A 17,159-nucleotide genomic window follows, 5' to 3' on the forward strand; every position below is an offset into this window, starting at 1 on the left:
ACTAGGCATCCAAATAATAAGTCCTGGGGTCGATTTGCTCGACTAAAGGCGGTGCTCCAGCATGGCCACAGTCAAATGACTGAAACAAGTAAAAGAGTAAAGATATATATATATATATATATATATATATATATATATATATATATATATATATATATATATATGACGGGCTTCTTTCAGTTTCCATCTACCATATCAATCAAGGTTTTGATCGGCCTGAAGTATAGTAATACGGTAACACGCAGTGGGACTGAACTTCGAATCATGAGGTTGGACAGCAAGCTTCTTATTTCTTAAATGCCCACAAGGGGCTAAGCATAGAGGGGACAAACAAGGACAAACAAAGGGATTAAGTCGATTACATCGACTCAGTGCGTAACTGGTACTTAATCTATCGACCCCGAAAGGATGAAAGGCAAAGTCGACCTCGGCGGAATTTGAACTCAGAATGTAACGGCAGACGAAATACCCCTAAGCATTTCGCCCGGCGTGCTGACGTTTCTGCCAGCTCGCTTCTTACCACACAGCCGCGCCTGCGCCTATATATCTACATGTATGTAGTCTCGCAGTGACAATCTTCTTTACTCTTTTATTTATCTTTTTATTTTATTTTCAGCTTTAGCGTAGTTCGAACAAAACGTATTTGAGAGCGAATTGTCATGAGCTTTTTAATGACAATGAAATGGGTGGAGTCAGTCCTCATTTCAAACTAAATACATATACACACACATACACACACACATACATACGTTTATACATTCATACATACATGCACACACACACGCACAAACACAAAAACACATACAAACATACATATACACACTTATATAGAAACACATTCACACAAACACACAAACACTCACACATACACACATAATACATACATATATACATACATACACACATACATACATACACATACACACACGTGCTTACAATCATAAATATATTGATGATACATTGACATACATACATACATATACAAAGAGAAAGAGAGAGCTAGAGATAGATAGACAGATAGAGAGAGAGAGAGAGAGAGAGAGAGAGAGAGAGAGAGAGAGAGAGAGAGAGAGAGAAATAAATAAATAAATAAAGAAAGAAAGAAAGAAAGAAAGAAAGAAAGAAAGAGGGGGAAGGGAGGGAGGGAGAGTGGCTTCGTACAGTCTGTTTGAGTTGAAAAATGAGTCCATCCGTTTCGCTGTTATTAAATAACTTATGAGAATTCACTTTGAAACCCGTTTGGTCCGAATTTTACTTAAGCTGAACATAAAATAAGACAAAAGAATTTTTAAAAAAAACCCCAGCTTTCAATGTGAGACTAAATACATATAGATACGATGTCCTGCGGGTGTGGAGAAACTCTATGAGAAAAAAAGAACCAAATCTCCCACAAACCACACCTCACCGCCTTGAAAAATGAAAGATAAATTTGCGTCTGAAGAAAAGATAAAGAGAGGATGGTCATGATTGGAGCGCTCATACGTGAGCTTTAACAACGACAATAACAACAACAACAACAACAATAATAAGCGCCGCAGCAACAACAACAATAGCAACAACGATGTGACTGAATATATTTATTAACACGGGACTTAGGCCGCCGTTACCATGGAGAGTGCTGAGAAGGGGGGGGGAGAGGAGAGGAGAAGGTTGAATATACCGTGAAGATACTCGGTCGTCAAATATTCATCATAGATTATCTTTAATCTATGTTGTTCGATAATAATCGGCTTTTATAGGAGTGTGAAGCGTGAACAACAATAAGAATAACAATGACATCGACAACAACAATAATGATAACAACAAACACAATAATAATAGTAACAACAATACAGACGAAACCGGTACGAAACAAGCTAAACCGTAGCCGTCGCCATATTTTGATAATTTGCTCCGTTACACACACTTCCTTTTCATTCTCTCTCTTTTCTTTTATGAAATAACATCTCTGAGTGCATATTTTATATTATGCGAAATGTGGAGTGTTGGATGATAAAGTACAAATGTGGAATGTAAATCTTCAAATGTGGAAGGGTGGAAGTAAACAACATAAAGGTGAAAATGTTGGTGTAAAACCACAAATGGAAATGTAGACGTGCAGGCGGAAAATTACAAATGGAAGTATAGAAGTGTGGGCCGAAAATCACAAATGGAAGGATAGAAGTGTGGGTGGAAAATCACAAATGGAAGGATAGAAGTGTGTGTGGAAAATCACAAATGGAAGTATAGAAGTGTGAGTGGAAAATCACAAATGGAAGGATAGAAGTGTGGGTGGAAAATCACAAATGGAAGTATAGTGTGGGTGGAAAATCACAAATGGAAGTATAGAAGTGTGGGTGGGAAATCACAAATGGAAGTATAGAAGTGTGAGTGGAAAATCACAAATGGAAGGATAGAAGTGTGGGTGGAAAATCACAAATGGAAGTATAGAAGTGTGAGTGGAAAATCACAAATGGAAGTATAGAAGTGTGGGTGGAAAATCACAAATGGAAGTATAGAAGTGTAGGCGGAAAATCACAAATGGAAGGATAGAAGTGTGGGTGGAAAATCACAAATGGAAGTATAGAAGTGTAGGCGGAAAATCACAAATGGAAGTATAGAAGTGTGGGTGGAAAATCACAAATGGAAGTATAGAAGTGTAGGCGGAAAATCACAAATGGAAGTATAGAAGTGTGTGTGTGGAAAATCACAAATGGAAGTATAGAAGTGTGTGTGGAAAATCACAAATGGAAGTATAGAAGTGTGAGTGGAAAATCACAAATGGAAGGATAGAAGTGTGGGTGGAAAATCACAAATGGAAGTATAGTGTGGGTGGAAAATCACAAATGGAAGTATAGAAGTGTGGGTGGAAAATCACAAATGGAAGTATAGAAGTGTGAGTGGAAAATCACAAATGGAAGGATAGAAGTGTGGGTGGAAAATCACAAATGGAAGTATAGTGTGTGTGGAAAATCACAAATGGAAGTATAGAAGTGTGGGTGGAAAATCACAAATGGAAGTATAGAAGTGTGAGTGGAAAATCACAAATGGAAGTATAGAAGTGTGGGTGGAAAATCACAAATGGAAGTATAGAAGTGTAGGCGGAAAATCACAAATGGATGTGTGAGTCTAAAAACAAATGTGGAAATGTGCAAGTATGCAAATGTGGAAGTGTTGGTCTAAAAACTACAAAAGTGAAGGAGTTGGATGTTAAACCACAAATGTGGAAGTGCGGGCGAAAAATATAAATATATAAATGTGGATGTATTATACGAATGAACTGTTTTATTTATATGACTCAATCATAAAATAAAGGTCAACGTTCTGGGACCTTCTTGCAAGGCCCCAAAGATTGGTGGACGGAAATGAGGAAGAGAGGAAGGCAGAAAATTATCTTCAGACGAAAGACGTTACCTGAATGTTTGCAACAGAAAGGATTCCGCTGAAGGTGAAATAGTAGACGGTTTGCCCTGAGTGCTGCGCAGTGGGGCTGAATCCGTAATCACGCGATTTCAAAGCGAGCTTTTTAACCACAAATGTTGTATGAAGGGATAGATGCAAACACATTGTATATAAAATATTTTGTAGAAAATAGTAAAACGGATCAACCGGATTATTTTGAGCCCTGTGTTGGGATTTCATAAGCAACCGAGCACAATTTTTAACTACCCACAGTTACGCAATTAATTCATATTAAAGAGGACTTAGTAGATAGGATTGTTCAATTGGCATATACTACGCATTCTAAGAAACTACTTTCACTAATAAATTACAAAAAGGAGTGTATTATACGCAGATTAATCTGCATTTTGCACAAACTATGTAGCTAACCTTTAATTCAAGATGTTCTAGCCATGACACTCACATCTTATTTTCAGGCATAGTGCATCTAGGACTCCATTATGTAATGTGCGTTTCATTTTAAATTTTAATTTTTGTTTATTCATTGTTTTTGGGACATTAAAATGTGATTTGAGGGTAATGTCTAGCAGCTCAGACAACAAAATGAAGTGACTAGCTTTGTTTCCAGCACCTGTATTATACAGTGGTAGGTGGTATGTTCCCGTAAAGACGTGCTCGCAATATGGTTTCGATTCCTAGTTGAGTCACTTCACTGATTTCTCCTCTTTTAATAGCTGTCTCTGTGCCGTTCACACCTCTCATTTGTCATGTTCTTCTTTCACATTTCTTACTACGAAAAAAAAAAAAAGAACTAAAAACCTAATCATCATCAACAAGGTAGTAATCAACCAATCATTTAATTAATTAATTAATTAATTTTTCCAGCTTATCTTCTATTATGGTGCCAGTTTCATCTAAGAAGCTTTATAGGAAGGAACATTAAATCAATCCCAGTATTAGACAGATATTTTAATGGAAACCCTGCAGTTTCAGTTTTCTATTATAATTCCATTCACATCAAAGATGCTTTATAGAAATATTAGCTTCAAATTTTAGCACAAGGCCTGCAATTTCGCAGACGGTGTAAGTCGATTACTTATTTTATTGGCCCTGAAAGGATGAAAGGCAAAGTCGACCACAGCGGAATTTGAACTCAGAACGTAAAGACTAAAGAAATACTGTTAAGCATTTTGTTCGGTGTACCCAACAATTCTGCCAGCTCACCGCTTTATTAACTCTTGCATAATAACAGTAAATCGAGACTCAATTACTTGACTGCTACTTAATTTTATCGATACAAATAAAAGACAAAGCTGACCTCGGCTGAATTTAAACCACGAACAAAATATTGATTTCAAATTTTGGCAACAAAACCAGTAATTTCGGAGGAAGGTGGCAAGTCGATTACCCCAGTGTTCAATTGGTATCGATTTTATCGATCCTTAAAGTCTACCTCAGCAGAATTTGAACTCAGAACGTAGAGACAGACGAAAAGCCGTTAAGCATTTTGCCTGGCACGGCAACGTTTCTGTCAGCTCGCAGTTTTGCTATATAGAAATATTAAATCTGTATCAGTAATTTGAATAGCAGTTGATTTTATCGGCCCCCAGGAGAACGAAATGGAAAGTTAGTTTTCTATTATAACCCCATTCACATTTAGGATGTCTTATAAGAATACTTGCAGCTGTATCCGGTTTTGCCTGACTTTATAAATACCCCGAAATAATTACAATCATATGAATTCGCTTTATTTTAGATAAATTACTAACAATCTTCAGTTGATCCTGTAATGTTGATTCACTCAGAATGTTGCATACAAACTACCCAGAACATGACTCAACTTGAGCTTCATTAAAATAACGAAAAACATTGTGGTTAAGAAGCCCGCTTTGCAAACGTGTGGTTTCGGGTTTAGTCGCACTTCGCGTCACCTTGGGGGCAAGTGTCTTCTACTACTATAGCTCTGGGTCGACCAATGTCTATGAGGGAATTTTACAGACGGAAACTGTGTAGAAGCCCCGCGTATATATAAATATATGCGTGTCTGTCTGTGTCTGTCAATCCTTCGCCGCTCGACAACCGGTTTGTTTCGTAATTTAGTGGTTCGGCAAAAAAGACTGATAGAATAAGTACTAGACTTAAAACAGTCTTTAGTACAGGAGTCGATTTGTTCGACTGAAGCCCTTGAAGGTGATGTCCCTGCACGGTCACGGTTCAATGACTGAAACAAACAAAGTTATAAGAAAAAATATAAAACAAATATATAAACTAAAATAAAATTTTACTCTCACATTTTTCGTTTTCTCAGTAAACATTAAAAATGAATATTGTAATCCTTGGGGATGGTCATGTTTTGCCAATTAAACATATTTGGTCTTTATTCCAGCTTTATTATTACTATTTTAGTATCTTCGTCTAAGCTCTTTCGTCACACATCCTGTGACCTCATCAGCGACTTCTCTATCCCACGTGTCTCCTCTTGTTCTGCTTATTTCTTTGGTGAGGTCACAGGATGCATGACGAAAGAGCTTAGACGAAGACACTGAAATAACAATAAGAATAAAGCTGAAGTGAAGACCAAATATACAGTGTGTGTGTGTGTGTGTGTGTGTGTGTGTGTGTGTGTGTGTGTGTGTATGCGTGTTTAAATGGTAACAATATGACCTTCTCCAAAGATAAGAATATCTATTTCAACACACGATTTCACACCAGGAAACAAAATACATAAACGTAATTGAAAATTAAATTACTGGGCTAATTTATATAATGTCTTTAACTGAGTGGAGGCCCGCGGCTTAGTGGTTAGGCTGTTGAATTCACGACTGTAAGACTGTGGTTTCGATCCCTAGACCGGGAGATCTGTTATGTTCTTGAGCAAAACACTTCGCTTCACGTTGCTCCAGTCCACTCAGCTGTAAAAACGAGTTCAAATGCCACCGAGGTTGACTTTGCCTTTCATCCTATCGGGGTCGATAAATTAAGTACCAGTTACGCACTGGAGTCGATGTAATCGACTAGTCCCCCTCCCCCAAAATTTCAGGCCTTGTGCCTATAGTAGAAAGGATTTTGCCAGCTCGCCGCCTTTTATTCTCTCCTATATAATAACAATGAAATGGAGACCCAAGTACTTGACACGTGATTAATTTTATTGATATAGGAAGAACGAAAGACAAAGCTGACCTCAGCTGAATTTGAACTCATAAACTAGTATTAGAGGCACTTTGTTCTCCCATTCGATGCTCTAGCAATTTTATGGGTCCGTGCAAATTTTATTGATTTAGTGTTTGTGTTGATACACGACTATTATTTATTCAATAAGTTACTTTATATCCAGGAAGGCAGCTCAACAAAGGAGTTTCCAGATATGCTAGAAAATACAGTGAAGTTCTTGCCATATCACATCGGTAGCGTCGTGAACGAAGGCAGAACATATTACACAATGTAGTCCTAAATACACTGTCGGACAAAAATGCAAGGTGGTCTTCCGGCTAGAACACCTGCTCGATAAGGGTTAACCTGAACAACAACAATTACAATAACAACATTACCGCCCCTATGACCACCACCACCACCACCACCACTAATAACAACAATCATAACAACAATAACAACAACAACACACACGCACATATAAGCGGATATAGATAAAAACAAACTAAAGACTAATATTTGGTGCGTGATGGAATGGGGTATCAGCGAGATAATACTATAAGTCAGGTAGTACATTTATCAAGGTAAACGACAGGTGTAAGAGGTAGAGGTAAGAGGTGAGATGGCAGGCAAGGGAGCAGGCTTAGCACAATAAGTGCTCCTACATTTCACCTTCTTCTTCTTCTTCTTCTTCTTCTTCTTCTTCTTCTTCTTCTTTCTACGACACAGATCGTACGCGAACATGCAGACACACGTGTATGGGTGTGGATGTGTGAGTGGGTGTGGATGATCTGGTGAACTCTTCACCTGATGACCGCAGTAGCGTTCGACATAAGTGACGAGGAAAAGTATTTCACCTTTAAATATGTCAATAGATTGTGCATCCCTTATTCAGTGTCCCCCTTCGTCTTTACTTTCAAAACTGGGATTTTAAGATATTATTAACATACAAACCTACATATATGCACTCATACAAACGCTCACGCATACATACATACATATATACACTCCAACCAATTCACCAATTCAACGACATATTTACAAACACCAGGAACTCTCTGAATAACTTAAATAAAACTCGAAGAAAAAATCATACAAACATATGGTATACATATATATACATATAGAATGGTGGCAACTGATGAAGGAAATGTTCTCTTTGTGGACTGTATGTTTTCTGTACTCTGTTTATGTTCTGTTTTTCATTTTGTCCACGTTTTTTGTAACGTCCTGTACCCAGATATGCATCTATATATACATGTAGATGTAGGTATGTACATACATGTACGTATATGTGCATATACTCACATATTATTTGTATTATTATATATATGTATATATATATATATATATATATATATATATATATATATATATATATATATATATATATATATATATATACATACATATATATATATATATATATATATATATATATATATATATATGGGAGAATATACAAATAATAACAACAGACGAGGACAGGTGGTGTAAATAACAAAAGTATATATTAGTATGACGCTCGGGAATACGGAAAGTCTTTGACGTTTCGAGCTACGCTCTTCAACAGAAAGAATACGGAGACAAGGAGAAAAACACGGAGAAAAAAATTGAATAGTGTTCAGTCAACGGTCAATCATAATATATATATATATACATAGGTATGGAGGAATATTTTCATATATCGGAATATAAGTGCGTTTGGACGTAAGAAGAGAGAGCGAGAGAAAGAGAGAGGGAGAAAGAGAGAGAGAGAGAGAGAGAGAGAGAGAGAGAGAAAGAGAGAGTGAGAGAAATACACTCAGTCCATATGTTGTAGGGTTTATGCATTTATTTGAAGTTTCCATTTTCTCGTTTTTGCCGTTCTTGTGGTGACATAGAATCGAGAAACTAGGAGTAGTGATGGAGTAAGGCTTTAATTTCGAATATATATAAATATATATATATATTTAATTAATTTACAAAGGTACCGTTAATTCTCTCTCTCTCTCTCTCTCTCTCTCTCTCTCTCTCTCTATATATATATATATATATATATATATATATATATATATATATATATATAAAATTTATTAATGAGGGTAGAAATTGATATTAATCAATTAAAACCAGTGGTCTAGCATATTAAAAAAATCCGAAGATTAAAATTATATTACATACAAAAATAAGAGGAATGACCAGCAAAAGTGGACTCCTATATGCTACAAATAGATGCCGAATCATCTAACCACGAAAAAAATATATGTTCTCAGTAAAAATTTAGCGACACAACAGACTGTAAAAGGGCAAGACAAATGAAAAAATACTAAATAAAAAAACGATTAACCTACGTACCATGGTTTCACCTGTTAAAATTTACATAAGTAAATATCTGCAGGATCGTCAGCGTAGTCCATCGATTCGCAATGCAATTTCCAGAATTAGACACAAGACGTCCACACGAAAGGGAGCACGTGTAGAGTTCTACAAATTACATTCAGCGTATCATTTCAAATGTCTTCAATCTGGCGCGTTAAGTCCGGAAATAATTCTGCAGTTAATAAACAAAGAGGAAGCACAAGAAGATGGCAATCACTATATATATGTATGTACTTATATGCATAAGTGAAAGTGAGGGGTTTAGCGGTTAGGATATTCGACTCACGATTGTAAGGTCGTGAGTTCAATTCCCAGCAGCTCGTTGTGTCCTTGAGCAAGACACTTTATTTCACATTGCTACAGTCTACTCAGATAACAAAAATGAGTAGTACCTATAATTCAAAGGGTCAGACTTGTCCCATCTTCCCGAGAACTACGTTAAGGGTACGTGTGATTGTGGAGTACTCAGCCACTTGCACGTTAATATTTCACGAGCAGGTTGTTCCATTGATCGTATCCACTGGAACTCTCGTCCTTGTCATCGACGGAGTACCGACATATACAAACATGTACACACACATACACACACATATGCGTATGCGTATATATATGCATATGTATGTGTGTGTATGTGTGCATACACACACACATGCACACACACAAACACTCACACATGTATAAGGCTCATATTAGACTACGTACTGTAGTCAATATACGGTGAAAGCTTATAATTTTATTTACAACGGACACACACACACACACATGCACACACACACACACACACACACACACACACACACACACACACACACACACACGAGGCTCTGTGTCTATGCCGGCTAGTCTGTGCTAGCTGTTTGTATGTCTGTCCAAAGAGGTAAGCGCACAGTCATTCTAAACTCCGGGACGTGTGTTCAATGCGTGTGCTGGCACTGTGAAGTGTGTCTAGAATGCCACTTCATCTCCTTACAGATAATAATATCTCACAGATATTATTCCAGATATTCCTGCAACCATTTCCAACATGATTCAGTCTATAACCTGAAAGAATGAAGTGTTTCTATTGAAGAACCCTTGAGTACTGCCATCTGGTGGTAGTTTATTGCAAAACTGAATCCCTTTCTGTTTTGTTCAAGCCTGACATAATAGGGTTCCTTTGATCCCATGCGAGTCCACCGCCGTCTTATCGTTCCTAAACTCCACCCAGGCCCCACTTCTACGTTTTTTTCTAAATTTTTCTTTTATTAACTTACTTTATCTTTTATTGTTTTACTTGTTTCAGTCATTAGATTGCAGCCATGCTGGGGCCACGCCTGGGAAAGTTCTTTAGTGGAATGAATCGACCCCAGTACTCATTTCTTTAAGCTTGGTAATTATTCTATCGATCTCCCTGTTGCTGAACTGCTAAGTTACGGGGATATAAACACACTAGCACCGGTTGTCAGGTGGTTATGGGGGACAAAGACAGACACAAAGGCACACACACGCATGCGCGCGCGCTCACACACACACACACACACACACACACACACACACACACACACACGTATGTATGCATACATATATATATATATATATATATATATATATATATAGTTGGAATTTACAAAAAGAAATAAACAAAACAAACAAAACAAAAGACGAAGATGGGCGTGTAAACAACAGACAGATGTATTAGTTTAACGCTCGGGAAGTGAGAAAGTCTTTTACGTTTCGAGCCTACGCTTTTCAACAGAAAGGAACAACACAGAAATAAACAGAGAGAGAAGATAAAAAGATATATATATATATTTATATATATATATATATATATATATATATATATATATATACACGACGGGTTTCTTTCAGTTTTCGTCAACCAATTCCACTAACTAGTCTTAGGTCAGCCCGAGGCTATGGTAGAAGACACAGGCCACAGGTGTCCTGCAATGGGACTGCACCCGGAACCATGCAGTTGGGAAGTAAGCTTCTTACCACAGCCACGCCTGCTACTTATATATTCCTTTTATTCCTGTTTTCATTTTTTTTCCTTCTTTCTTTTTCTCTCCTCTCCCTCCCATGTTCCCCACGTCTTGCTTTAAGCACAACACAAACCAAACCTGAAACCAATTACCTTCACTAAAAATAGACTGAGGAACCAATCAAAACTTTAATTGTTTTATTTATTATTTATTACTAACAAAAATACAAAAAAAAAAGAAAGAGAAAAAAGAATTAAACATGAATAACATAGGAAAAAAGTTCGATAGCAGAGATCGATCAATTTAATCGGTGCGAAAACTCATAAACCTAACGCTTCAGGTGTTTGTCGTTCGGCAGATGGAGAAAGAGAAAAGTGAAACGGACAGACAGATAGACAGAATAAAACTGAATAAAACAGCCACTTCTCTGCATTATGAGATCTAGTTGTGTTTCCTCAGGCGATATCTAAATATTGTCTCCGAAAATTCAAATTCTCGGCTTCAAGAACATCCTCCCTGTCTGTCCTGACCTGAAATTAGTAGTAGTCACTGAATTTATCGGGATGTGTTGTTGCTGAAGGAATAGATGCTATAAATAATAGCATGTAAATATTGTGTTGAAAATCCCTTTTGGATAGAAAACGTCGAAGGCTGCGCATCATCTTTTCGTGCTCGATGAAATATGTACCAGCTGAGCGCTGGTGTTAACATAATTGACTATATACACCCCATCTAAAATTTTAGTTCTTGTGCCTATTGTAGAAAGAATTAATCCGATGGTTAATGGCTTGCCCCAGATGCGCGCAGAGCGACGAAATTGTTCTGCACGCTCTTGTCTAGCGCCTGATCATTGCTGACCTGTGGGTTTATGTCGAACACTCTGCTGTGATCTGTAGGACGGATCCAGCTATCGGCTGAGTCCATTGTGAAGATCGCCTCGTCTCCTTCCTTTGACTGCGAAGGGAAGCCAGTGGTTTCTTTGTCTGGTGGCATTTAGCAAAAGAGGTTGTGTAGTGGATTAGATTGAAAGGGCTGAAGACAGATACTTTTCTCTTTGGCCAAGCTCTCGTCAACTGTTTCAGTTTTTCACCTGAGAACGAAAGTGAAAGTAGAGAGGGGAATGCTGTCTCCCAGCAATTTTGTTAAAAGACGGGTGAATGTTGGAAGAATGGTCCGAGTGAACGGGCCTGTTCTAAACATGCGCCTGTCGGTCGAAGGAGGACGATGTGAAGAAAGCACTTACCCTAGTGGTCAGGGTGACCGTAGTGTAGTGGGGTCTCCTCGAGCAACCATAGCAAGTCTCCCCTCTTCTAGATAATTATTCACTGTTATAATTCCATATTACTGGGTTTTTTTACTTTTTTACACACGTTTTATGTAAACTCACATTGTATTATTCTATCACCAATGTTTTTTTTGTGAACCCTTAGTTGTTAATAAAGAAAACATTTATTATTGTTGTTGTTTTTGTTGTTGTTTTTATTGTTATTTTTGCTATTGTCAGCGTTGGCATTATTGTTACTGTAGCTATTGTTGTTGTTGTTAGAGCTAATTATCAACGTCTGATAGTGAGTCTGTAATTCTTTATAATTGTGAGTATGGAATTGTTCTGGCCCACGCGAGGAGAGGGGATGCAAACGTGAGAGAGAGAGAGAGAGAGAGAAAGGGAGAGAAAGTGAGAGAGGCGAAAGAGAGAGGAGTTGATATAAAAGTGTTTTTGTGATGGGTTGAAAGGACCTCTTGGCATCAGCTCCATTCTCTCTCTCTCTCTCTCTCTCTCTCTCTCTCTCCTCTACTCATTTCTCTCTTTCTCTCCCTCCCTCACTCTATTACTCTCTCTGTCTCTCTGTCTCTCTCTGTCTCTGTCTCTCTGTCTCTCTCTGTCTCTTCTTCCAGAGGTGGTGGATGGCCAAAATTCAGACACTGAACAATAATTACAGTAAGATGGAATGAAGCTGTCCCAACATTTCCTTCTACCCACAATTAATCAGCCAGTCTGCCAGCCGGCCGACCCAACAGCCAGCCAGTCAGCCATCATGTCAGCTATGTATTACGAACTATATTGAAGAAACAGAAAGAAAAACACAGTAACAAAAGGATTTCCTTTCCACTGGTCAACAATGGGTCAAACGTTTCACTGAAAACTCAGAGAAAATACACAAGCAGACGACAGAAACAGGAAGAAAAGAATAAGTGTAGGGGAAGAAGGAGAAATTGACGTTAAGTATGATATATGTAAGTTTCTTCTTAAATCTTGTAGAAACAGAACAGGGCAGTGCTGATGGAGATTTGGAACTGGGAAGATAAGAAAGTGTAGATGGGGGAAGAATTATGACCGAAGAAACATACACACCACCAACTACTGCGACAGATAAATAATAGCAAACGTAAGGGGAGGTAACCCGATGCTTAATGGAAAATAATCACGTGACAATGAAATACTAGCTATCGCCTCAGGCGTCTCTTACGTTTACATTTGAGCTTAGTTTGTATATTTTTCTATATTTTTCATTAAATATTTTTACTGGGAAGCAACCGACTTCATTTCTATAATAATAATAATAATAATAATAATAATAATAATGATGATGATGATGATAATTACCGCTGAAGGCCGGATGTAGTAACCTTTAGGAGGGACAAGCAAGAGTGCCTAACAATTAACATGGCAGTGCCAGGAGATCAAGATGTCATCATGGAAGAAAGAGAAAAGGTTGATAAATATGGAGACCTGAGAATTGAGTTCGCTAAAATGTGGCAGCTACGAGATTCAAGCATAAAGGTTATATCCCTGTTGTCATCGGAGCAAAAAAACATCTGAAAACTTTAGAAATACCCTACTATCTAGGTGTATTGCAAAAGTCGGCATTACTTGGAACTGCACACATATTGCGTAAAGTACTGTCTGTCGGAGGTCCTTGTTGTGACTTGACAAACAGTACAAATTCCCGGTAGACACAATATCTTCAATCAACAACCTTACGATATTGTATACTGTGCGACGTCTATAATAATAATAATAATGAGGAGCAAAAAGGGCTGATTGCTACCCAGCTCAGATACTAGAAAATCCATAAATGATAGAAATTCAAAAAATAGTGCCCATATCCTATGTAAAATACTGTCTGTTATCCCAAATTTTAGAATAAACTTATAATTTTCTGATGTTTTCTTAGACATTCTCTAGAACAATATTTTGTGCAAAACCAAATATATGGAATCCTAGTCATAACACCAATTTGAACTTCTAACTTGTTGTCGCTTGAGGTCTCTGGGCGAGACTTGGAGTCAACTTGTACAAATACAAAGCAAAAGTCAAACATATAATAATAATAATGATAATAATAATAATAATAATAATAATAATAATAATAATAATAATAATAATAATAATAATAATAATAATAAGAAGAAGAAGAAGAAGAAGAAGAAGAAGAAGAAGAAGAAGAAGAAGGTATCAATCATCTCTTGAGCGTGTGCAAAAGAGAAGTGATGCCTCGCGCGGGCATGACTATGTAGGTAAAACAGTGCATTTCGAGAGGATGTTAGCCAAGTGTGGGGTCACAATAACAGAAGACTGGTATGAACATGAAGCAAAGGCTTTGATAGAAAATGAGAACAGCGGGATCTTATGGGACTTTCTCATAAAGACTGGTCTTAATATAATGACAAGAAGACCAGAATTGGTCATAGAAAACAAGGTAAAACAGTATAAGATCATAGACATTGCAACTCCCTATGATAGCAGAGTCGATACCCAAGAAATTGCAAAACTGAGAAATATGATAATCAAGCTAGAGAAATGAGGAGACTGAAGAAGAATAAGACAACAATTATTCCTGTAGTAATTACTCCGCTTGGCACAACACCCAAAAATGCTACCTAAAAGACTGAAAGATATTGGAATTGAAACTCGCATTATTGTCACATTTCCTTTCCTTGAATATGGAAGATACCAAACATGACGTGGCACTCCCAAGCACGTGCACCCCAGGCGACTGTCCGAATAATCAATGCTTTCAATCGGCTTTGCTCGAGTAGACTTCGCCACAGGCGCTCAAGGACCAGGTGATGGTGTCATTACATAGAACAGTAGCCTTAATTCTATAGCCCTTGTCTAAATCTAAGTGATTACTATTTTCTGAGAGACCCACCCAATCCATTCAGATCCACTCTAACGTTCTCGGCGATCAGTTCCAATACTATTATTCATCTGTCCTATTCATCCATTCTCTCATGTTTTCATTCTGTCATTCTGTCTATTCTCCCCATTCATCAATGGAACAGCTGTCCATTGTTCTCGCCTCCGATCCTTTAAAATTGCATTAACGAACTAAGCAGTCTATTTGTGTCAGTAGGAGAAAGGAAGGGAGAGAGGATGGAGAGAGAGAGAGACAACCAGCCAGAGAGGGGGAGGGGAGAGAGAGAGAGAGAATTTAGATTCAACTGAATAGAATAGAGAACTGATTTTAATCATATAAAATTTCGCAACCAGTGAGAAAGCCTTTACTTGGCCCCTATGAAGTCAGGAGTATATTCCTTATAGAGAAAAAAAAACGACAAGTTAGGCTTGTATGAAATACATTTGATCATAAGTCTGCTAGATTAAAGCTGACTTAGAGGCTATACAACAACTACGTACATTACGCAATGCTACACCACAATATTACACTGTTTTATACCACACCGAGCTTTACAATCTCACAACACAGCACCAAAGCACATCAGGCCATTACGCCACATATCGCATCATACTACACCGCATAAACTTCATTATTTCTTCGGCTGTCCATCATAGATCAACATTGATTGTTCTTGTTCAGTAATAATCTCTGGAAGGTTTGCATTTGAGCTACAAGGCCTGGTTTTGATCTGCAGCAGGATGACATCTGCTGCAGGTGAAACTTCTTTACGCAACGGAGAAGTGATACCTCGTAGGTTCTCTTTTCATATTCTCTCTGTTGTTTCTCCTCAATGACTGGAATTACTAGCTTCAGTGATTGGTACCATTCATCGCGTCACAGAGCCTTCCCCTCTCAGGTATTTAGGGGAGATGCTGGCGTTCTTTATGTCTCTTCAGCATATCCCTATATCGTAACCTCTGGCCATCACGGCTCCTCTTAACCAGAGTAAAATGGAAGCCTGCCGCCCTCCATCCTGCAAACATGTCCTGCTCACTGCAGCTGCGATGAGATATTGAGTGCTTCCACACAAATTGCGCCAGTGTGGTGCAGGACCTCTACATCAGTAATCCAATTCCGCCATCCGATATGAAAGATGAAGCACAGATGACGAAGTTGGGCTCGCGTCAGGTCCTTGATGTGCATGCAGTAGAGGACCTTGCATTCCGTGACATAGAGGAGGCAAGGGAACACTGAGGCACTGTACACTTTTATTTTCATAACACAACATAAACAAACACTACACAACAGACCACTATACTACGTTGCCCAAATAACACAACACGCACAGCGGTAGCAATGATATCTGCTGTAGGTGAAGCTAGTTTATTTTTATCTCCCGGGTGGGAGATGGGCTGAATCCTGGAAGTACTGCTATACCAGGCCAACCTGTGGCAAAGGCGGAGCAAGCCCCTAACTCTTCGCCTCGTTCTAAAAATCAGTTTAATATCGATGGCCCCAAATAGGGACTGTATCTGATATTAAGCTGATAAGAACAGATACAACACTTTGATCTTAGCCAAAAGGCCGAGAAGCGATAGGTGAAGATAGTTAACGCCTGTCATGTGCTCCTTAGTGATTTCCTTGTTGCTTCCCCTCAATGTTTGGAATTACGAGCTTCAACGATCGGCGCCCATTCATCACTCTACTAACCAGGCTTTGTCGCTACATGCGAGCCTACCACACAATACTGTACTACATTACACGACGTTACACCACGCAGCACTATATCGCATCACCCCACAACACACTACAAAACATTGGACTCTGCGTGACTCCACAGAAAACGTGAGTCTCAGTATGTCGTGTAGCATATCCCACGAGTCTCACTCATATTTGCTGAAGACTTTGTAATGAATTTTCCAAGACGGATTCAATATTTCTCAAAATAACGTTTATATATATATATATATATATATATATATATATATATATATATATATATTCCATCGAGGTCGACTTTGCCTTGCATCCTTTCGGAGTCGATAAATTAAGTACCAGTTACGCACTGAAGTCGATGTACTCGACTGATCCCCTCCCCCAAAGTTTCACGCCTTGTGTCTATAGTAGAAAGGATTATTATTATTCGTTTCAGCCCAAAGGCTATAGCCATACTACTGCA

The 17,159-nt window shown here is 38.2% G+C and overlaps 1 long non-coding RNA gene and 1 other non-coding gene across 3 annotated transcripts in view; both read right to left on the bottom strand.

Moving 5' to 3' along the window:
* Window positions 1–1,604: 1,604 nt before the first annotated feature.
* Window positions 1,605–17,159, bottom strand: part of LOC128250788 (uncharacterized) — a 24,405-nt gene continuing 8,850 nt past the window's right edge. For both annotated transcript variants that reach the window (XR_016238199.1, XR_016238200.1), the window contains 2 exons: window positions 8,869–9,064; window positions 1,605–5,602 (listed from right to left, as the gene is read on the bottom strand). This is a non-coding gene — a long non-coding RNA (uncharacterized LOC128250788). The remainder of the gene's footprint in view (window positions 5,603–8,868; window positions 9,065–17,159) is intronic.
* Window positions 16,383–16,576, bottom strand: LOC128250832 (U2 spliceosomal RNA). The gene has a single exon (XR_008266806.1). It is a non-coding gene; the product is annotated as a U2 spliceosomal RNA (small nuclear RNA).

The sequence above is a fragment of the Octopus bimaculoides genome, chromosome 24 (assembly GCF_046866305.1).
Source record: "Octopus bimaculoides isolate indiv1 chromosome 24, ASM4686630v1, whole genome shotgun sequence".
Classification (NCBI taxonomy): Eukaryota; Metazoa; Mollusca; class Cephalopoda; order Octopoda; family Octopodidae; genus Octopus; species Octopus bimaculoides.